Below are 23526 nucleotides of genomic sequence, written 5' to 3' on the forward strand. Positions count from 1 at the left end.
TTAGAAACCACAGGGCAGCTCTTAGAAACCACAGGGCAGCTCTTAGAAACCACAGGGCACCATACAGCCAACCTGACAGGGCCCTTTCCAATAGAAACACCGTTCACTATGCTTCAGTTTATGAATGAACACAGTGAGCAATCAGTACCAATCACTCATTGTGTTCATTCAAGAAAGCAAGGGCCTGGTAAAAGTGACATATTTACCAGACCCTTCCCCCCATCTCCCTCCTGAAGAATCCAATTGAGTGCTTGAAGCTGCCAGAGGGAAGGAGAGGAGGAAAGCTGGCAGTACTGTGGGGGTACACAGGCAGCTGGGGGGGGGGGCAATTACTATAACCAATCCCCTGTATGTCTCTCTTTGCAGCAGCTGATAGCCAGCAGGAGGGAAAAAAGAAGCTTTCAGATGCTACAGAGACAGCCATTCATCGGTTCCAGTAATTGCCTCCTCCCCACCTAGCTGATCACTCTCCCTGCCCACATCTGATTCACCCAGCTGCCTGGACCCCCCTGCTGACCTGAGCCCCATGCAGGAGGACTGGTGGTGCCCCCTTATCCTCAGCCCTGTATGCACAGTAGAGGAGCTGAGAGGCAGAGCAGTCCATGCACAGTGGAGTCCTCCCTGTCCTCAGCCCCTCTGTTCACACACTGCTGTCAGTGTCAGTAAAGTTGTGACGTCTTGAACCCTCTCCCACCTTCTTCCGGTGTCTGCAGGCGAGGCATGCCGGGAGTTGTAGTCTCGGCGCTCCTCTGCATTTGTTCCTCTCCTGGCCGACACGTCGGGACCGCACGGAGCGGGCGATCAGGTGAGCTGGCGGGCCGGGTGGTGTGCGGGCGGGAGCGGCCCGGGGAAGGGAGGTGAAGGGGCCCCGGGCCGGGCTGTGTGTACACCTCTCCGGAGTGATGGCTGCCGTTGTGGAATAGAGCGCCTGGCTGGGGCCCGAGGCTGCCCCCTGGACCGGGGAGGTGTGTGGAGGCGCCTGGCTGCCCAGGAGGGGGAGCTGAGGGCCCTATACAGGGGGGCCCCTGTGTCTCCACACCTCTCCTGACTGGGCCCGGCCCTCCAGCTGCTGAGGAACCATAAATCCCAGCATGGCCTATCAGAGTCCGGCTGGAGGGGGGTGTGTGGGGCCCCTGTGGTGGTGACATGGGGGTACAGGGGTGCAACACCTCTCCCAACCACAGGGGGAGCTGCATTCCAGGGGTGTCATGTCTGTCCTCACACACCATACAATGTGATTGTACAATCTCCTTCATATCTATGGTACCAGGCTGACAGATTGTGTGCAGATCAGGAGCTCCTCCTATTACACGGGGGTGGCAGGTCTAGGGCCACATTTATGTCTTGCAAACTGAAACGCGTGTTTTTTTAAACTTGTTTTTTTTACACGTATTTCCCACGACACACACAGGGCAGCCCACTGGAGCTTTGTTCCTTGTTCTGGTTTGTATGTTAATTTTAATATTTTTAGCAAGTTTTATGGAATTTGTCACTTTTTTTTATGTGTGGCAAAACGCACGATTGCTTCATGCGTTTGGGGTGCCCTTAACAATTAGCATGGCGAGCGTCAAAAATGCCACGTTTAGGCCGTGTCCGCGGCAGAACGTGATACGCCTGTTTGGGTGCTGTTATTATTAATGGTGCCTCAAATGCAACAAAATCGCACAGCAAAATATACGGTTAAAATCATGCTAAGCGTATCAGAAAAGAGGAGGAGCTTCTTTTGGGCGACAAACGCGCACAGGGAAACCCGTTGATGTGAATGGGCTGTCCTATGCATGGAGTGTGTTTCCACGTATAAATCGCACTTTAACAATTGTATAAAGGAGCGCTTGTTACCGCTCTGCAAGGTCTGAATGGGGCCTAAGGGGCGTGGGACGCTTTTTTCTGCCTCTAACTGCTCCTCCATGTTAGCCTGTGTGTCTGTGCAAACAGGTGTTTACTGGCATTTAGAGGCAGGGATGTTTAGAGCAGTTGTGGTCTACTTTCCTGGTATGAGGGGGGCTTCATGTGTGGCCCCCAACATGACCAAAGGGATACTTATAAAATTGTCCTTGTCAGGGATAGCAGAAACTCAACAGGGTATAGTCAGAGACTGCGGGCATGCTAGAAAAGACGGTCATAACCTACGGACATAGTAGAAGAAACGGTCCGAGGCTGCGGGCATGCTGGAAGGGACGGTCCGAGGCTGCGGGCATGCTGGAAGGGACGGTCCGGGGCTGCGGGCATGCTGGAAGGGACGGTCCGGGGCTGCGGGCATGCTGGAAGGGACGGTCCGAGGCTGCGGGCAGGCTGCAAGGGACGGTCCGAGGCTGCGGGCAGGCTGCAAGGGACGGTCGGAGGCTGCGGGCAGGCTGGAAGGGACGGTCGGAGGCTGCGGGCATGCTGGAAGGGACGGTCGGAGGCTGCGGGCATGCTGGAAGGGACGGTCGGAGGCTGCGGGCATGCTGGAAGGGACGGTCGGAGGCTGCGGGCATGCTGGAAGGGACGGTCGGAGGCTGCGGGCATGCTGGAAGGGACGGTCGGAGGCTGCGGGCATGCTGGAAGGGACGGTCGGAGGCTGCGGGCATGCTGGAAGGGACGGTCGGAGGCTGCGGGCATGCTGGAAGAGACGGTCGGAGGCTGCGGGCATGCTGGAAGGGACGGTCGGAGGCTGCGGGCATGCTGGAAGGGACGGTCGGAGGCTGCGGGCATGCTGGAAGGGACGGTCTGAGGCTGCGGGCAGGCTGGAAGGGACGGTCGGAGGCTGCGGGCAGGCTGGAAGGGACGGTCGGAGGCTGCGGGCAGGCTGGAAGGGACGGTCGGAGGCTGCGGGCAGGCGGGAAGGGACGGTCGGAGGCTGCGGGCAGGCGGGAAGGGACGGTCGGAGGCTGCGGGCAGGCGGGAAGGGACGGTCGGAGGCTGTACTCTACTATAACTGGGCAGTAGGGAAGCACAGATTGATGTCTGCACAAAAAGTGCCGCATGCAGCTCCTAGACTGCATGCAGGTTGGGCACTGGGTGTTTAGAGGCAGGAAAAAGAAGCCCAGAGCCAGTTCAGAACCATTCAGAAAAGGAGCATTTTGCACCTAAATGCACAATAATTGAGGCGTGTGAAGCACTTTAGTGTTCATCCATTTCAGATGGCAGAATAAATGAAGATAAATGAATATTGCGGCCAGTGACATAAATGAATTCCCAGCGTTTGAGACGCCTAAATGTGTTCGTAAAAACGCAGCTTTAGGCACCTCTTGACACTGTTTTTTTCCTGCCAGGTGAAAGAGGAGCCCCGTGTACATGAGGCCTCAGGCTGCCTTCACACCTGAGTGTTGTGTTTTTTGCTCGCTTCATTTCAGCGTTTAAGCTCCAGGCGGTTTTCGTATTGGCCTATAGAGTTCTGTCAACAACAAAACGCCCGTATTTCGCGTTTTTGCACGCACCAGTGCAAATCTTTGTGACTGGGAACTCCCCAAAACACTGCAATCTGCCCGAAGTGGCCTACAGAAGAAGCTCCAGAACTTTGTTGAGCTCCAGGCGTTGGTCTACAGGTGTTTCCATGTCCAGGTGTGAACAGGCCACAGAAAATAATCGATTTTTCTGTTTGAGCGTTTTTTAGCTTTGATATACAAGACGCTCAGGTGGGCATGCAGCCTTAATGGCACCACAAGTGTGGAGTGCGGTTTTCACATGTTCCGGGAACACAGATGTGCAACTCTCCCTGACTTGATATGCATGAGATATTTACACGAAGCTCAGAGGTACACACAGATAAGAAGTGAATGGAGCCTCAGGCCTCATTCACATGTTCGTGTTCTGGAAGCTCATGCATAAATACATGTATGTTCCCAAAAGCTCAGTTTGAGCTTGTGCTGCCATTATTTATTAATGACACCCCAAATGTGGCTAGCAGGTGCACGTTTTGTGTCACACTGCCAAAAAAAAAGTGCAGGAGGTATTCTGGAGTGCATAGGGCAACCCCATACAATCTTTGTACAATCCGGTTTAGATTTACCAACGCTATGTAATATTAGCACCTATTCAATCTCTCCAATCAGGCAGGCCCTTGTACTACACAGTTGTTAGTAGATCTGAAGGAGATTGTACAGTCTGATTATGTGTGCTGAGCTAAGAATAATTGTACAGACTGATTGTAAAGTGTATGGTGAGCCTAAACCTTGCCATAGATGGTTATTTTTTTTTTCCATTTGCCCAGCAAGCAAACAGATAACAGATTCCTCCATATACAAGTGAAGTATTACCCCACCACCTGGACATTGTATATTGACAGCAGGACCTGGCACTGTGAGAACATGCTGATCAACATTTGGATCCAGGGGCGGACTGACCATTTGGAAACTCGGGCACTGCCCGAGGGCCCGGGGTCAGTAGGGGGCCCCATGAGATGCCCCTGGTACCTTTTTCATAGACTTTTTTTGAGTTTGGGCAAGGACACAGGGGCCCCATGATCCCCTATTGCCCGAGGGCCCCATGAGTTGTCAGTCTACCCGTTTGGAACTGATCATCGAGACGTTTTCCAACATTATCCTTCAACAAGAGGCAATCAAATGATAAACCTCTGTCAAGCGGGGACAGCCAAACACTGATCATCGAACTTTGTCCAGTCCTTGCTGAACCATCTATGGCCAGTTTATGGCTGATTGTACAATATACAGTGTGCTTTAGGCTCATTTCACATTAGTAGCACTAGTTACCGTCCCCTGAAAAGTGATCTGTGGTGGATCACTTTTCAGAGGCTAGTATAGCAGCAGCTGACAGGTGTTCAGGACTTGCTACAGTTGCCTTTTGAACTCTTATTATATATATATTTTTTTTTTTATTTCTACTTTGATTCTTGAACTGTTGAACAGCATTTTTACATTGTGGGGCTGCGCCTCATGTCAAATTCTGCACCCCAACCTAAAGCCGCAAAGCATCATGGTTGAAGCATGTGTACAGCCCTGTCTGGCTATATAGTTACACTGAAAGAAAATCCCAAAGTTTGGTTGACAACAGAACAGGAAAAGAGGGGAAATCTTCCAATGGGGATGCTAGATCTGGTGACAAGCAGGGATTCTCTCACTTCCTGTTTTGGCTATGGGACGGGAAGTGAGGGGAAATTTTTCCCCAAAAGTTTTACCTTCAGTTATACTTTAGGATTAGTCCCAGCACAGACTCTGACCTGACAGGGGGGGCATGTGGTGTAATCTTTTTGGGGGCCGGGGGTGGTGCTAGGTTTGTCATGTTCAGTGTTCATGCCATGTGATTAGCTGTGAATGATATTAATACCAGACGTCTAGTAGATGTGACCCTGATCACTAGAATGTCAGATTAGCTTCATCATGTCAATGTGACATCAAAAGTCATTTTCATTTGATTTGTAAATCAGCAACTCTCATTAAAATGACGCCTGGATCCTGCCATGAAGGGCACTTCCTGTTATAGGGTGACAGTCCTCTGTCTCTGCCTCCCCTGGTTGTCACCCTGTACACTTATCAAAAAAAAATATTTTTAAGCCTGATGATTAGTTAAAACAATCAAACAATAAAGATTTTCTTTTCCGTCGAGAATAAAATGGTAGCTCCAATATTTTTATGTTCTAGGAGTGCAATGGTTTATCAGGTGCAACATTTCAGTAAAAAATAAAGTGCAGTTAATGTCATTGGAATGCACTACTCAATTGGTAAATATAAAACATCGCCCCACGTAATTATACACCCAACTGCGTGTGACCATGAAGTGGCAACAAACTTCGCTACCCAAATTCTTCCATAGGCAATGCTTTAAATGCCCCTACAGCTCATCCGTTTAGCGTTCAAACCTAAACTCACCCCCACATTCCAGCGATGCATCGGTGACCACGCTCGCCACTGACATCTTCTCCCCAGGTTTTGGACTTCTTGATTGGCCAACGGGATGACATTGTCCCACGTGTTCACAGAAGTCATTTGGCGCAGCTAAAGTGTGCAGGAATTTACTTTTGGGGGGTCTGAGTGCTTGGGTGTACCTTTTTCACACTTTTATTGTTTTCTATTTGTACTCTATTGCTATCACATAATAGATCAGTACTCCCCTATGTGACTGCAACAAATAGTGACAGGTTCTCTCTATTGATGCATGACTCCTGCTGTCTCCCCTGCACTCCACTGAAGCTAATAGAATGCAGATGTGCGAATTTCTCGTCTCCTCTGGGTTCACTTTAACCAGGGGAGTTCAGCAAATGGATTTTCACTGGGCTCCCTTCCTTCTATCCAGCAACATATGGGTCCCAAGCCGCAGGTGGGATAGTGGACGCCCAGGTGGGGGCGTTGCACTTGGGTGGTGAAGGCCCATTAGAAGCCAACAGTCAGCTTGTCAGACTTGCACACACTCCCAGCTGCTGTAGCAGCACACAGGTGCAGGGGAGACCTCTAACAGATCCCTGATGTCTCAGTAAGGAGAACCTGTCACTAGGAGTATGCTGTAGCAGTCAGGATTATGTGTAAAACCTGGGTCTTAATGGCGGGATAGACTTGGCTGTCATAGTGGTCACGTGATCAGGAGTCCATTCCTCCAGCTTCTGATCGCATGAATTTACGTGGTCAGTAAGAGGTTTGAAAAGGGCATTTGTATATCATGCATTGGTACTTTAGCAAAATAAATGTCATTGAAGAGTCAAAACAACAACAATGTAAACAAAAAAAACTAAAATAATGTGGTTGCATAAGTGTGCACACCCTCTTATAACTGGGGATGTAGCTGTGTTCAGAAGTTAGCAATCATATTCCAAATCATGTTAAATAGGAGTCAGTACACACCTGCCATCATTTTAAAGTGCCTCTGATTAACAGTGAAGCATGGTGGTGTCAGCATCGTGCTTTGGGGCAGTTTTTCCTCAGCTGGAACTGAGGGCTTAGTCAAGGTACAGGGAATTATGAACAGTTCCAAATACCAGTCAATTTTGGCACAAAACCTTCAGGCTTCTGCTAGAAAGCTGAACATGAAGCGGAACTTCATCTTTCACCATGACAACGACCCAAAAGATACATCCAAATCAACAAAGGAATGGCTTCACCAGAAGAAGATTAAAGTTTTGGAATGGCCCAGCCAGAGCCCAGACCTGAATCCGATGGAAGATCTGTGGGGTGATCTGAAGAGGGCTGTGCACAGGAGATGCCCTCGCAATCAGACAGTTGGAATGTTTTTGCAAGGAAGAGCTGGCAAATATTGCCAAGTCAAGATGTGCCATGCTGATAGGCTCATACCCAAAATGACTGAGTGCTGGAATCAAATCAAAAGGTGCTTCAACAAAGTATTAGTTTAAGGGTGTGCACACTTATGCAACCATATTATTATTTTAGTGTTTTATTTTTACTTCCCTCATCCTAAAAGATTTCAGGTTGTTGTTCAACTGAGTTGTACAGTTTATAGGTCACATTATCTTTGTCTCTTTTTTTTTTTTTTTTTTACATCATAGAAACCTGACATTTTAACAGGGGTGTGTAGACGGTTTATATCCACTGTATAGCATCCTATGATATGGTTCCTATGTGTTGTACCTGTTGAATATCAAAGCAGCTTTTTGCTGTAAAATTTTTGTTATCCCCAGTGCTGTACCCCAGATTGAATGGCAACCATCTTTATCCAGCCTTTTTCTGTGGGCCCAGACTGCTCTGGACTTGGAAACACACCCCCTGAGGGTCCACTATTGGCTAGCATGGACTACCAGCAGTATTGGACTGAGCAGTAATAGTAAAGTAGCCTAGCAGTTGTTGCACGGACAAAGATATCTGCAATGTGAGATCCAAGGCACTCCATGACTGCTATGCTGAGATTTGTGATGTCACTACTGTGCTGCTCACTGTTCTCCTTGCTGGAGACTGACATGAGGAAGCAAACCCCCTGCCTCCACACACAGACACACTAGAAAGCCAGTAATAGGGAAAGAGTAGCTGCAGGGAGATCAAAGGCAATACTGGTGAATAGTCCTTTATCTTCTGGAGTTAATTTTTTTTAAGTATTTAGTTTTTGCCAGTGGAGCCATTTGGGGCAAATTGTAAGAGTTTGGAATCTTGTAGCTTTTAAAGTGTTACTAAACCCAGGACCCTGTATTCACTATATCTGGTGTCCCACAGTACACAGAACATGGAAATGCAATTATTTTAGTAAATATTAACTGCTAAATGCCTTTTCTCATTGGCAGTTAGAGCAGTCTTGTGCTTCTATCAGTGTTCAGCAGAGCACTGGTTAAAGCATGTAAGAGGAGTTTTCTTTCAGCTCTAGGAGGATGTAGAACACCTGATCTCTGTGTGGACATTGCTGATTGGCCCTGTGCTGATCACATGCACTCTCCCAAGAAAAAAAAAAAACCTCTCTAGCAATACACACCAAACTGAGCATGTGCAGAGTGTCTCCACACTGTCTTCTCAGGAGATAAGGGGGGGGGGCACTGGAAGTTTGATCCAGAGAAGTCAGGATCAAACAGCCTTTTTACACAATGCAGAGGATTAACCCCTTAGGTTCCCCAGTGAGTATAAGAAGCCTGTTTGCTGCATATACAGACTGTTGTGGGTTTAGTAACACTTTTAAAGAGCCATAAATCTAATGTTTCTCTGCAAAATAAAAATCTGGAACAAACATGATCAAAATTTGTGTGTTCAGCCGGGTCAGTCACTGGTGTTTGTAATGTCACATTTATTTCTATCCAATATAAAGGCTGTCATTTCCTATAGGAAGATATAAATGTTGAAGTATCTCTGCTACAGAGAACACATACTACTGATGCTGCCATTATTGTCTCAGGTGTTTCTTAACCTATCACTTGTCACATCACTTGAGAAAATTGACATGCATCTCTCTGGGGCCCGTCTTGGCTGAAGTTCCTCCTCTGCCTTTGTTTTTGCAGTGCGTAGAAGTAGATGTCTTGCTACACTGATTCACTGTCATGACTTTTAAAGCGTGTAGTTGTGGAAGAGGAGCGATGAAATCATCTGTGTGATACTCGTATGAATGAATATTTTAGTTGTGCATACTTTCTGGCAAGTTTCTATATGTAATGTACTTGTCTGCCCAGGGTCAAAGTGTGTGTACAGGGTGCAGATTACTACCTGAAGTGTAACTAAAGGCAATTTGTTTTTTGCTTTGGATGGAGCGGACAAGGATTAGATCACCAGGTTTTTATTGCTGTCTGTGCCCTCTTTAGGGAGATTCACCCTCTCCATTTGTCCTGTTTACTGTTATCACCAGAAATGAAAGTACAGTAATACCTCGGTTTACGAATTGAATTCGTACTGCAGGACTTTTCGTACAGCCAAAAATTCGTAAACGGAAACGCCGCTTCCCATAGAAATGCATTGGAAACCAATTAATCTGTTGAGGAGATCAGAAAAAAGTAAATGCTACTAAAATATCGCATGAGTTATTTTATCAAGTGTTTTAGTAGTGATAACCATGTGTTAATGTTTCAGCTGTCAACGGGGTTCCCCACTGACAGCTGAATGTAAAAGAATTGCCGGCAATTAAAAAAAATGGCGTGGGGTCCCCACTCCCATCCATACCAAGCCCTTTGGGTCTGGTATGGATTTTGAGGGGAACTCCCACGACAAAATAAAAAAAAAGGCGTAAGGGTCCCCCCCCCCCCAAATCCATACCAAACCCTTATCCGAGCATGCAGCCCGGCAGGTCAGGAAAGGGGGGGGGTGAGTGAGCGAGCAACCCCCCCCAAAGCACCTTGTCCCCATGTTGGGACAAGGGGCTCTTCCCCACAACCCTGGCCGGTGGTTGTGGGGGTCTGTGGGCAGGGGGGTTTTCGGAATCTGGAAGCCCCCTTTTAACAAGGGGGCCCCCAGATCCCGCCCGCCCCCCCCATGTGAATGAGTATACAGTACATAGTACCCCTACTCATTCACAAAAAGTGTAGTGTGAAAAAAGACAGCACACGGTCTTTGGCAAGTCCTTTATTAAAAGAAAAAACTAAAAGTGTCCCCCGCAGTAGATCCACCATCAATCACGATGCCCGCCGTCACTGGCGCCGCTGCCGACCCGAAAAAAATTATTAAAAAAAAAAAAAAGGCTCCGCTTACAATGATGGCTTCCAGCCTTCTGCCAGCTTTGGTGGTTTGACAGTTCTTAAATATGTAAGGGGCGAAGCCACCCGGGGACATCACGCATGTGACCCCAACCCAATGTGACATCAATGATCAATACGTTGATATTTACATGTCAGAAGTAAGCAGTGGCAGCGGCCAATAGGGTTCATGTACACTGGATGCATGTACAAACAGCAGCATGCATGGACCCATAGCACCATAGCATAAAATACTGCTACATTCCAAAATGTACAACTGTGTGCTCAGCCCTGCTAAAAATGACTATAGCTACAGCATACGGTCTGTAAAATGTAGATGTAATACATAAAAGATGAAAGCTGATAATACACCTAGAATATTTGTAAGGAAGAACGTTTTTTAACATGACCTGCTCTATATGTCAAAATCATTTTTGGTCTTTAAAAGAAAGGTATGCCCAAGGCTTTTCTGGCCTTGCTTCTCAGATTCGGCCAACAGTGGGCTAAAGTCTACTGTCAGCTCACGCCACAGAGCTGCTCCAAATTCTGGAGGGATCCAAACAATGTTAGGATCCATACCATATTTCAGACTAGCAGCTGGCTTAGTGTCTGAGCTCACTGATGAGAGCCTGAGCCAGCTGCTCCCACTCCTCCTATTCTTGTCTGGTGCTCCAGTGAACATTGGAGAGGCAGAGCACAGAGCGGTGACTGACAGTTATCGCTCTGTGCTCAGAGCAGACCATGAGCTGTGTGATCAGCAGTTCAGGGACAGCTACAGCAGGGAGGTGAATATGTATGTTCTGTTATATGCCTGCACTTCTCCTTTTAGGAATTAAACAGGTGATCAGTGGGAAGAAAAACTTCATTGGTAACTAATGTACTAGAGGAGAGGAACCACTGGTCCCGCTCATATGGCTCTGGCCAGAACTATGCAGGCACCACCAGGTGGTAGGTCAGTCTGCACTAACCCATAGTGGAAGGTGAGTGGACCCTAGGGTTTCACTGAACCTTGGTTGAGATCGGCTGACCTAGGCTATGTGACAGTTAAATAGCTTTACATGAATACATGGGCCACCCTATGGCTCCATGGTTGTTTTTGTGGCTAATGGGTCAGCCAACCAGACTTGATGTGAATTCCCTCACCTTGTAAAACAAATCCATTCAGTTAGAAATGACAGAGAAATGTGTCTATACATATAAAAAAAAATTATAAAGACTTTTTTTTTCCCTTTTCTTTTATAAGTGATCACATACCCTCTGTTCTCAGCTGCACAATGACCTCCAAGAGCTGGGGGAGGAGAAACAGCAGCTCGCGGATCTTCCCAGTGAATGGCTGTGTGTGTGTGTGTGTGTTTTTTAGGTGTCGGGGTAGGGTGGGGACATGTCAGCAGACGTCTGATCATTGGATTAGATCCCAGTACATCCAGAAAACTGATCACACTGTGGTATATCAGGTATATGTAATGTAGGGTTTACATGTTTTCAACCACTTGCCCTCCTGAGGATTTACCCCCCCCCCCCCCCTTCCTGACCAGGCCATTTTTTGCTTTACTTTAACTAACAATTGCCCGGTCATGCAACGCTGCACCCAAATTAAATTTTCGTCCTTTTTTTCCCACAAATTGAAATTTCTTTCGTTGGTATTTGATCACCTGTGCGGTTCTTATTATTTTTGCGCTATAAAAAAAAGACAATTTTGAGAAAAAAAAACAATATTTTTGACTTTTTGCTATTAAACATGTCCAGTAAAAAAAAAAAAAAAAAATCAAGTTTCGTCAAATTTAGGCCAAAATGTATTCTGCTACATGTCTTTGCTAAAAAAAAAAATAATCTCAATATGTGCGAATGAATTGGTTTATGTGAAAGTTATAGTGTTTACAAATGGCATAGATATTGGAATTTAAAAAACAATTTTTTTTCTAGTAATGGTGGCGATCAGCGACTTATAGCGGGACTGCGGCGGGCATTCTGACACTGGGGGGAACTGACTTGGTGTAACTGACATCCCCAGTGACACCAATACAGTGATCAATGCTAAAAAAAAAGTGCTAGAAAAAGCGGTTTACATACAGTTCTCCCCGACAGAGATACTTGGCAATGAGTAATCACCGGCCGGGACCCGGTGGTTGACAGCTGTGGCCGCGAATGGCGGCGCAGTTAGGGCACAGGCACCCCCTACCCAGTAATACAAAATCACGTATATATATATGTGATTGTGCGCGCCCGTACCACCCTGTAGCACTATCTCTGCTATCGGGCGGTCGGGAAGCGGTTGACTCAGTTTACCAGAGTCCCCCTCTGGCTCCTTGTACCTCTTGTTGTACTTCCATGATTCTATTTTGATTCTATTTTTCCTTTCCAATCTGCAGTGCTGTAATTTTCTGTAAAATGCAAAGCAATATGGCAGCTTAGGGACATTCTGTACACCGATTGGTATACACAACGCCCCCAGTAATGTAATTTCCTGCTTGTGTGATTGGCTTACCAATTTTCACAGAAGCCTGCACTAAGATATAAGTGAGATTTTTGGCACCCCCTGCAACAAAAATGTCATTTTTGGTGAGATACTCCCAGAGGGGAATCATGTCTAAAGGGATACAGACCCTGCCACTTTCTTCAGAGCCCTGCAGGTGCTGCAGCTGATCGAGGACTATAAAATCACTGCTATACAGATTCACTCGGCACATGGACACAAACATACAGCGATTTCTTCAGAATAAAATAAAGTAGGAATCTGCAACAAAGTTTGTTAAAATCCTTGTAATGTACATAGATCACCCGGAGGGGAATGTTTTCTCAAGGAAAATGGAGTTACCCTTTAAAAATGGAACAGGTGAGCAGTGCTTCTGACTGTGGTGTTATGATTTTGTTATACAAGGGATTATAGAGCAACCTGGAAAAATACTCGCCTACGACAGCCCAGGCTGAAAAATCATGCCTTTTGAATGGCTATATGTGGGCGGATCTGTCCCGAATAATGACAGGCAGTGATATACCTTTCCCTTCTTGTTGGGGCCTTACTTTTCCTTTTACCTGTCCAATCAGTACTTGCCGCACATGGAAGTGGTAGAGTTCATATCCTCTTCTCTGCAGGAAAAGTATCTTTGGCAGCGGGCATTGCAGAGATTATCCAATAAGGCACACAATATTTTCCTGCAAAATTGTGTTTTGTCCATGCCTGGAAGTATGGAAGGATCTGATGTGAATCTCTGCATACCATTTCCATACAGGACTTCTCCCCCACAGTACTTTGTTTCCACCACATGATCCCCTCTGTCTTCTAGGTTGAATGATGACCAGCATCTTCATGTCCTCTAAGCCCAGGCAGTCACTGAGCTTCCCCCAGCCTGTGACTGGGCATTGAAAGGAGAAGCAGCTCATCTGTCACTTTGCTGTCTCTTCTTCTCATTAGCATTATGCTCATTGTTTGCACATGAACTGTTTGGCTTCTTGTGCTGCTTCTTCCTTTGCTAGCCTCAGCTCTTCTGTACAGGTACTACCAAATGCTGCTAGCAGGTCAGGTTTATACAAAGCTGTCATTTTAAAACTAAAGCGTTAACCCACAACAGTAAAATCAATCTGAGTATGCAGAAAAGCATGCTTGGTATACTCACTGTGGAACCTAAGCAGTTTATCCTATGCCTTGTGTAAAAAGGCTGTTTGATCCTGTCTTCTCTGATTCTCCCCTTCTTTTGATGTCCTCAATCCATCTGCCAGAATCCAGAGCAGCAGTGGCAATTCTGCACATGCTCTGTTTGGTGTGTATTGCTGAAGAGGGTGCATGCAGCCAACACTGTGTCCAGACAGAGGGGCTGGGGTCATGCAGCCTCATAGGACAGTCAGAGCAGAATGAAAACGCCTCCTACAAGATTAACCAGTGCTCAGCTGGACATTGATAGAAGTCACAAGACTGCTATCCACTGCTGAGGAGAAATGGTATTTATCAGTTTATATTTAGTGAAATAATTTCACTTCCATGTTCTGTGGAAGACTGGATATAGTGAATGCAGGGTCCGGGGTTTAGTAACACTTTATGATCATAAAATGAAACTGATGCAGCTCTGTTTTCATTATTAATCTAACTGGAGTTTGGTGGATTAACTGTGTGTTTTTTATTTATTTTTTAATCCGATCTGTTGAGTCCATAGTATATTACAGTAGCTGTTTGCTGTGATAATTGCAGTGGGCTGTTTAGGTAGGTCCTGCAGTTTCTGATCTGGCAGCTCAAAGCTGAAACAACACCTGACCATAACTACCCGTAATATGACTTGTGGCAATGAGACCGGCCTGCCAGCCACACCACCAACCTCAGAAGCAACAATTCGGCAAGTTAGAAAACCCTTTGTGCTTGGAGATGAGCCTCCTCCTCCCCTGCTCCCTGCTCATACGGTAGGACTGTTGGGATATACATAGCTGCCCAGCTACCTTCAGGTGTCTGGAGTGTGAGAAGAAACCAGAGTACCTGAAGGATAATCGCACAAGCACAGGGAGAACATGGACTACATGCAGATAATGTCCTGGTCAGGAATATGAACTAAGGACCTCAGTGCTGCAAGGCAGAAGTGCTAACCACTAAGCCACTGCTTTACAAGATTCCAAGTTACTGTACGAAGGGCGCTCAAGTCAAACCAGGACTGTTCATTTTCCAGGTATAAAAAGGGATGCTAGCGTGGCGGTACTACACGAGGTAGTACGTGGCAGGTGTGTCCTATTACTGATAGGCGGTGCGCATGACGCGTGCCAGTCCAGAGACCGTTAATCAAGATGGCCAACAACCGCGTTAGTGCGTGCATGGAACAGTGTGTGGTGATGCAGTTTCTTGTGAACGAAGGTGTAAAACCGGCAGATATCTACAGCAGACTTCAAGCACAGTATGGTGATGAGACGCTCCGCACAGTAAGACATTTGAATGGTGTAAACGTTTCAAAGATGGCCGTACATCCGATACTGGCCGTGATGGTCCCCAGCCCACAGAAGTCATTCTTGTGAACATTCAGCATGGGAAACACGTAATCTGTCGCGAAATTGCGCAAGAGACAAATCTTTCTTGAACGGTGAACACAATGATGACGAAGTGAAGCAAGCTGTCCTAGGAAGGTTCAGGCATACTGACAAATCTTTCTATGCTGAACTTTCCAGGCATTAGTTAAACACTGGGATAAGTGTATAAATGTAGCAGGGGAGTAGGTTGAAAAATAAATGCAGTTTCCACCCCTTGAAATTTTTCCTTTTTTTTTTTTATATAAACGCTAAAGTCCTGGTTTGACTTGAACCCTCCTCGTAGTTCTGTCCTTACCAGAGAGTTGAGAAAGCTTGCATTGTTGGTGGGCATTGAGGGCAAATGATTTAGCCCTCCAGGCCCAGCTTCATTGATTTTGTTACGTGTGGTGATTAAACAATTAATGTGGGTAATGACCGTTAAGTGATGCTGTTTAATTCATCGGAGATAATGAAGTGGATGCAGACAGCTGGCGGTGGGTTGGGTTTTCCTTATGGTAATTGGTTAATCCTGGTATTTCGCACTTAAATACTAAACCGTTCTCCCCTGCGTTCCCACTTGTACACAGTAATTATTGCTAACGTGGTTTCTACTTAGTCATTTGTAATGAAAACTCCTTTGCTGCGTTTTGATGATATACTTCTGGTGATGTCTCATTCTGGTTTTATATAATTGCAGCATTTCCACTGACATTTGTGGTCACGGGGGCCTACTTAGGATCTTTTTGACTTCTCATGTAAAGGAAACCAGTCTTCATAGAAACTTGGAGGCTGGGATTTTTTAAATCTGCTGGAGATGCTAAGCCTGGTTCTGCCATGCTGACCCTCATTCACACAGGTGCACTTCAGCATGGACCTGTGTTGTGGCCATGTTTGGCCCGCATGAGATACTTGGGTGTTCTGCGAATCCACCTGCAGGCAGGTGAACATAGCCCCTGGTGCCAGTTTGACAACTGTGTGGACTACCTGCACCCACAGGGCTGTCAGATTGGGATCAGCTGTTGTCAGCGCAGATAAGGACATCTAACTGTTCTCTGGCAGCATGGGTCCATTAGGCTACGTTCACACTAGCGTTGTGTGCAGGCGGCAGAGAGGCGTTTGGGAAGCATTTTTACTGCTTCCCAAACGCCTCTGCCAATTCTGCATATTACAGCACATGGTGCTGTTCTAACGGGAGCGTTTGCTTCGTGTTGCGTCGCGGCAAAACGGACGCCTCTGGTCGAGTCAGGAGGCTTTGAAGCCTCCTATTCTCGTCTATGGTGCCGCTCCACAAACGCCCGGCCGGCGTTTGCGGAGCGGTAACACCACTCAAACTGCATTATAGGCGTTTGTGGGGCGTTATTAACGCTCGGCAAACGCCTAGCAACCCCCGCTAAACCGCACATGCGGTGTTTGCGGAGCGTTAAAAAACGCTCCGCAAACGCCGGACCAACGCTTGCCAAACGCTATAGGGGCGTTTGGCAAGCATTGGTAAAACAGCAAAGTGTGAACGAGCCCTTACATTGCTTGAGGGCTGGTGTAACAGCCAGGCCGTTGGCATTTCAGAAGGTCAGCAATGACAGCCTATGAGTTCACTGCACAAGCTGCAGAGTGCAAGATCTCCACCATAATAGAAGCAGCTTCATTTGGCACCTCGCACATAGCTGAAGGCTAGATTGGCTGATTGTTGTTCTGGAAATGGCTTTTTGCCGCCTTTTGATATGTTTTGAGTATGTTTCAAGGAAACTTTTTTTTTGCTGTAATTGGACTCTCTTCTTGTAGAACAATCTGTGATATGAACTTCTTATTTGGTCTTTTTTTAATCTGTTAGTGATATTAAAGGCTTGATGATGTGTGTATTATTTATTTTTTTATAACATTTCATACTTACCTGCACTGTGCAGTGGTTTTGCACAGAGCAGCATCGATCCTCCTCTTCTCAGGTCCCCCACCAGTGCTTCAGGCCCCTCCCTCCTGTCTAGCGCCCCCATAGCAAGAAGCTCGTTCCTGGGCCGCTGCTCTGTCTGTCCATTCAGATATGGAGTACGGCCGAGGCTGTCCTGCAGATTGCTGGATCGAGATGGGACTTGGGTATGTATTGGACCCCTTTCACATGGACTTTACGCCTCCCCGTTTTTAAGGTGGAGTCCATTCCCCTTCCATCCATCGGATCAGATGGCAGTTGGATGGAAATACACAGGCGGTCCATTTCCATCCGACCGCCCATAGAGAACAGGGGGCTGTGTCCATGTTCGCTCTGCATGAGGGCTACAGAACAACACCCCTCTATGATATGGAAAATAGGAGAGGGATGGGATTGCGTATTCCTGTCTTGTTTCTGCTGTCTATACACGTCACAGGGTGTGAGCATGGTCACCCTAGGGCAGGAGGTGTGTTACTGGCAGGATCATCGGGTAACAATAAAAGAGAGAAAATGATGCAGCCACCACACCTTAGGACTGGATGCTGCAATGTATTACATTTTCTTTTTAAGTTTAGATACGCGCTATAAGCTTGGAGATGCACACAAAGTCGTCCCCCCCCCCCCCGGAGGCCAAATGAGATGAGGCCATTGATTTCTCCCATCTATTCTAAACAGCACCGATTAGCTGCTGGCTGTATTTAGCAGCTGCGGAAGGTCAGGTATAATTTTAAAGCAGGCTATTTAAAAAAAGTCTGAATCTATAGTACCTAACTGACCAACGGGTTAACAATGTAACAGGTCTGCTTGCACCACTACTTCCCCTCTGTCTACTCCTGCATTGACCTAAACAAGAACGCTCGCCAGACCTTAATGTGTTCATGTTTAAGAAGTGCTGTACATTCGTGCCAACGGTGGTCAGAGCCGTTTCTGCATTGCGTTTTTGTGTTGTGTTTTTGCCACATTTTTACTGCGTTTTTGTTTTTTTTTCTTGCTAGGCAGATATAAAACACAAAACGGGGCAAAACCGCAGTACATGCATTTTCTGCAGCATTTTCATTGAAGTGTAAAGAGCCTAAAACGCAACTTTTCACGTTCAAAAAAGTCCCTGACCCTTTCCAAAAAAAAAAAGGCGGGTGAAAACGCACAGGTGTGAACATGTCCCATAGGAAATCATGTTAAATAGACTGTACTGCGTTTCTACAAAGGGTAATGCAAAAATCACATCCCGTTGACTTGCAAAAACAACAGTCAGTAGCAATCCTATGTGAACCCTTATCTCTTATACCACTCTACTTTATCACTTGTGACTCTGGGACACAAGCAAACTCACACAGGACCCTTTCCGTAGTGGCACTCAAAACACTGCGTGTGGATCGCATCTGTGTGAACCACCTCAAAAGAGAACACGTAATATCTAGCCTGTCGTGTAAATCTGTGAGTTTAAAAATGCATCCAGAATGGCACTGAAACCGTGGTGACGTTTTGCCGTGATTGTTGTGCGGCAGATTGCATCGCTTGAAGCTTGTCTCCCAAAAGTCGCCTTGCCCCGAACGCTGACAACCCACACTACGCTAAAAAAACCACTGGCTCCTAGATTCAAAGCAAATCTGTCAAGCCCTGATTTAAACAGTAGAATTCTTAAGCCTTGATGAAGACGAAGTATGTTTGGTCCCCAAAATGTGTTGGCTCTATTCTGCTATGAATCAATTTTTATCATTTCCTGACGGTGGCTCTCCAGTTCTTGGAGGACATCCATGCCACCTGCGCTCCCCCTGGGGCTCACTCTGTGACCGATGTGTCCTTTGGACACAGCTGATCCCAGCTCACGGTAAAGTGCCAGTCACAGCGGCCCTTTACCATGTGATCAGCTGTATCCAATCACAGTTGGTCACATGTAAACAGACTTGCTGGTTATTGGTATTTCTTTCCTGACTTGCAGTGTGAGGAAAGGAGAGCCTTTAACCGGCAAGTCTGACAGGGCATGGTGAGTACATTGTTTACACTGATAATCGGGGCACTGATCATCAGTGCAGCTTATCAGTGCCACCTTATCATTGCAGCCTCAGCAGTGCACATCAGTGAAGAACAAAAAAATTACTTATTTGCAACATTTTATAACCGAAACTAAGAAAACCTTTTTTTTTATTTTCAGTCTTTAATGTGTTTAGCAAAAAAAACAAATTCCCAGTGGTGATCAAATACCACCAAAAGAAAGTTCTTTCTGTCTCACAAAAATGATGAAAATTTCATTTGGGTACGATTTTTGCATGACCAATCAATTATCATTCAGAGTGTGACAGTGCTGAAAACTGAAACATGGCCTGGACAGGAAGGAATTGAAAGTGCCCAATATTGAAGTGGTTAAATGACCTTGGACTTTGATGTTTGGCAATCTCATCTGTCTGTATGTATGTAGATTCATAGCTCTGGATCCTTTCCCTTTTTCATAAAGGCGATCCCCATTTTGTGGAGTGCTGCTGAACTGGAGCCAATGTATCTAGTGGCAATTTCAGTGACCCTTACAGAAACAATTGAGTACTGTCCGTGATACTTTTTTTATTTATTTGCACTAACATACAATTTTGAGTACAAGCTTTCGGGGTATGTCCCCTTCTTCAAAGTCCAAACAGTACTATCCTAGTATTGTTTGGATTTTGAAGAAGGGGACATACCCCGAAAGCTTGTCCTCAAAATTGTATGTCAGTGCAAATAAAAAAAAGTATCACGGACAGTACTCAATTGTTTCTGTCGCAAATGCACTAATATGGCTACAATCACCTCAAGCAAAGTGGAAGTGACCCTTACAAAATCTGAGTCCAGACTCCTGTTTGTTCTTTTGTTTGTTCATTTGATAGGATGCAGTCACTGTTAAACCAAAGATTTTCCACCTATCTCCTTTGATTTATCAGTGGAAGGGTGTCAAGCAAGGTGTTACCAACAGAACCACCCATTGCTCAAATTTCGTCCACTTCAGTCATGTATGGCCAGCTTAACTCTACCTAAAAGAAAGAATTGGTTAGCGTAGGGAAGCGTAGTCTTTCCGTCAGATTTCTACTTCAGTGACCCTAATACGGAGATTTTCCCTTACCCCATGCCCATGTTGCACATCTGGAAGAAAGCCGGTATGTTGTCATGTCCAGGATAGGAAGACCACAAATTTTGTGTTTTGTCTGTGTTCTCATTGGAGAGATTTCTTATCACTTCCTTCCTTGACAGGGAATTAATTGAATCCTCTCCAAAAGCGGCACGCAAACCCCAATTGAGGTTAGAACCCTTCCTTGCCCTATCCAAAATAAAATAAGTTTTGGAGTTGGCCTTTAGAGATGGTGTCACATCCAGTGTCTCCTTTAATGGAGACTCATTGAAAGATTCAGCCTCCTAAATCTGAATCTACATTTTGGATGAAGACGGTTTCTCGTACTTCTGCTATTTTGTGGTGTAAATGTGGCGGTGGGAAATCATTTTATAAAGCTTGGTCATTGGTCACTTAGCTTAGTTGCGGGTTGAAGTTTTTTCTTCTTCTTCTTCTTTATCCGTCCTTATGAATGAAGGAATCCTCTTCTCTCGAGATGAATAACTTTAAATATACACTTTGAAGCTTGCGTAAAACATTGCTTTTACCACAATGTTTTCTCTCTGGCCTGGATCTTCATATGATCTGAGGTCTCGGTAATCACATCTAGTCTCCTGTAGATGCGTCATTGCTTTTCTGTAATACTGAACTAGGAATCCAGCTTACTAAACCATTATACATTTTTGCCAGGTGGTGTTAAAGTTTTAATAGATTTAGTAGTGAGATCTGTCCTACTCATCTCAGATCTTCAGTTATGAATCATAGCAAGAAGTGTGAATTGTATGTGTCACTTTTACAGTAAATGTCAGTATAAACCCTTTTCTAAAATGAGGACATCTGACTTTTTCATTTTTTTTTTCCCCCTCCATGTGAAGAAGCTTCATCTGAATGTACACCTTAAAGTGACTTCTCTTTTAGACACTTAAACATTTAAAATGTGTGTTACCACAACGCATGGGAGTATGTATATTACAGAATGCCGCAATTTCTTTTGAATGGCACATCAACGCACACATTCACAATGCACCTGTGTTTATAGCGCACAACAACACACATGTGAATGCTTAACTTTTGATGAGCTACCTCAACACGGCATGCCATGTGTGCTTTAACCTCCCTGGAGGTATTCCCGAGTGTAGCTCGGGGTAAAGTTTCAGCACCACAAGCGGTAACCCCCGAGCTACACTCGGGAACACCCTGCAGCGTTGCTCCGGGATCCCTCTAGCACTTACCTTGTCCTTCGCTGCTGCGATGTCCCCCCTTGCAGCATCCCTGGCAATGTCCTCCGGCCAATGCTGGCATCTGTCTTCAAGGTTCCGTTCCCTGCAACGTCAGGACATACAGGGACGGAACTGGCGGGAAAGTTAAAAATGTCAAAAAGTGATATTCACTAAATACACTAAAATCACATAGTAAAACATTACTGTATCAAACCATTTCACATACATTTTGTCCCGAGTGCTTTGTCCTGTGCCCTGCCTGCATTTTTACTGTTCTTTCTGCCTGGAAACTGAGAAATGTCCATGGCGTCCAAAAAGCGTCCCTTTATGTCGAAAGCGGTTTTAGACCAGCTAGAATACAGCGATAGTAAATTAGAACCACTTGCATTCGTCATCGGACACTGAAAACGATTCTGCGACTTTGCTGAGTGATGTGCGAACTTGGCACTATATTTCAAATTTCAGTGTTTTTGGTTTGATTATATTGTATTAAATTTATTATTATTTTATTTTTTATGATTATTATTAAATTATAATTTTTGATTTCGTGTTTCAAATTTTAACATACCCAGGTTGTTTACTAGACTCTTGTTTGGACAGATTTCAGTGAGTTATTCCTAAAAAATTACAGGCCTACAATAAAAAAAATGACATATTTCCATGCAAAAAAAGTACCGCTTTGAGCACAGAAATACTGACATAATCAGACTGCTAGGGAGGCTAATGCTGAGACAAGTGTGAATAGGACCCTAAAGGTCATGCTGACAGGCAAGGCATTGCACCCATTGGATTGTATGCGATAGTTAGCGGTTTCCATGCATTAAGGTGTGGTGCTTTTGGACAGCCCATTATTTCAATGAGCTGCTCAACGTGTGGAAATCCTAAGTAAGAAGTGTGTGCATTTCACTAAGGTACAATTTCACACGTGTTCCCCTAGTGCATAGGTGGGAAGGGGGGTGTTTTAAACTGAGCTCTTGTAGCTTTGTGTAAAAGAGAAAAAAAAACCAAAACCTTTTTTTGTTTAAATATAAAAGATGAAGTTACGCCGAGTAAATAGATACCAAACATGTCATGCTTTAAAATTGCGCTCACTGGTAGAAGGGCAACAAACTTATGTGCTTAAAAAATGTCCGTAGGTGATCCTTTAGAAGCCTTTACTGTTGACCAGTTTAGAGTTTTGCAGGTCTGATGCTAGATTTTTTACTCTTCCTGTGATTTTCGCAGCAATACCTCAGATGTGTGGCGTGAACACGATTTACATATGCGTGACCTATGTATGGGTTTGTCTTTGCACAGGGGAAAGGGACCACTTTAAATTTTCTCATAATTTTATTTATTTTTACGCCATCTCTATAATTTTTTGTTGATCAACTTTATTGCGGTCACAGGGGATGAACAACATCCTTGATAGCATGGGGCTGTGACACATCCCCTTTATGGAGAGATCTGAGGTCTATTAAACTCCAGATCTCGCCTCTAGCCTCCAAAGTAGCGATCAGACGCAGATCGGTCTGATCGGCTGTTACACTGACTGATAAAAGGCCAGTAAACACAAAGCCAAAAGTGGAAATGACAAAATACTGGTCGCTACTGGTTTGTTAGGCCATTTTTGTTTTGTTTTTTTTGATCAGTTGCTTTATTTGAGTCACTTTATGTTTGTAAGAGGTTTACTAACCTTATTGGAGCCAGTGTGTGGCTGTTCTCCCTCTAGTTGTTTTGTAGATGGAGGAGGTCTGAACTGGGAATCTCTTGAGATTTGGATGGAGCTTCCCTTCCTGTGATGGTGTAGAGTTGGAAACAGGCCCACATACTGCATGACTGAAGATCAATACAAACAAATTTTTCTGGGTGTCACTCTAGGAGATTAGCTAATTATCTAATTAATAAACAGCAGTAAAAGAAGGTGTGGTTCACGTTACATGACTTTATAATCCCCGTCTGTACGCTGCCCTAAAAGACTGGGGTTGGTTTTCCCAGTTATAAACTTTAGTTCATACAAACATTGATTACATGGGTGCTAAATTAGAGAGGTGCATTAGAAGTTCTGCTTCTGTTCTGCCACTAGGGATCTCTGCATCCATTGTAAATGTCTGCTCCTCCTTCCTCTGTCTGACCCCCAGTGATCTCCCTCCCCCTTCTTCTTTATTGCTCTTTCCTGTTCTATGACTGGAAACTGTGTGTTCCTGCCACAGCAGGGGTAGGCAGTTGATAAGATTTGGAGATCACCTGGGTTTGGTGCTCTTCTTCTTCCTTCTTCTTCCTTCTTCTTCCTTCTTCTTCCTTCTTCTTCTTTCTTCTTCTTTCTTCTTCT

The 23526-nt window shown here is 45.4% G+C and overlaps 1 protein-coding gene across 1 annotated transcript in view; it reads left to right on the forward strand.

The window, feature by feature from the left end:
• Positions 1–721: 721 nt before the first annotated feature.
• Positions 722–23526, forward strand: part of LOC149439148 (forkhead box protein J3-like) — a 115349-nt gene continuing 92544 nt past the window's right edge. Inside the window, exon 1 of the mRNA XM_089659385.1 lies at positions 722–805. The gene's annotated coding sequence lies outside the window, so the exon portion shown is untranslated. The remainder of the gene's footprint in view (positions 806–23526) is intronic.

The sequence above is a fragment of the Staurois parvus genome, unplaced genomic scaffold (genome assembly GCF_062004578.1).
Source record: "Staurois parvus isolate SC_StPar_1 unplaced genomic scaffold, SC_StPar_1.0 ptg001151l, whole genome shotgun sequence".
In the NCBI taxonomy this organism is placed as follows: Eukaryota; Metazoa; Chordata; class Amphibia; order Anura; family Ranidae; genus Staurois; species Staurois parvus.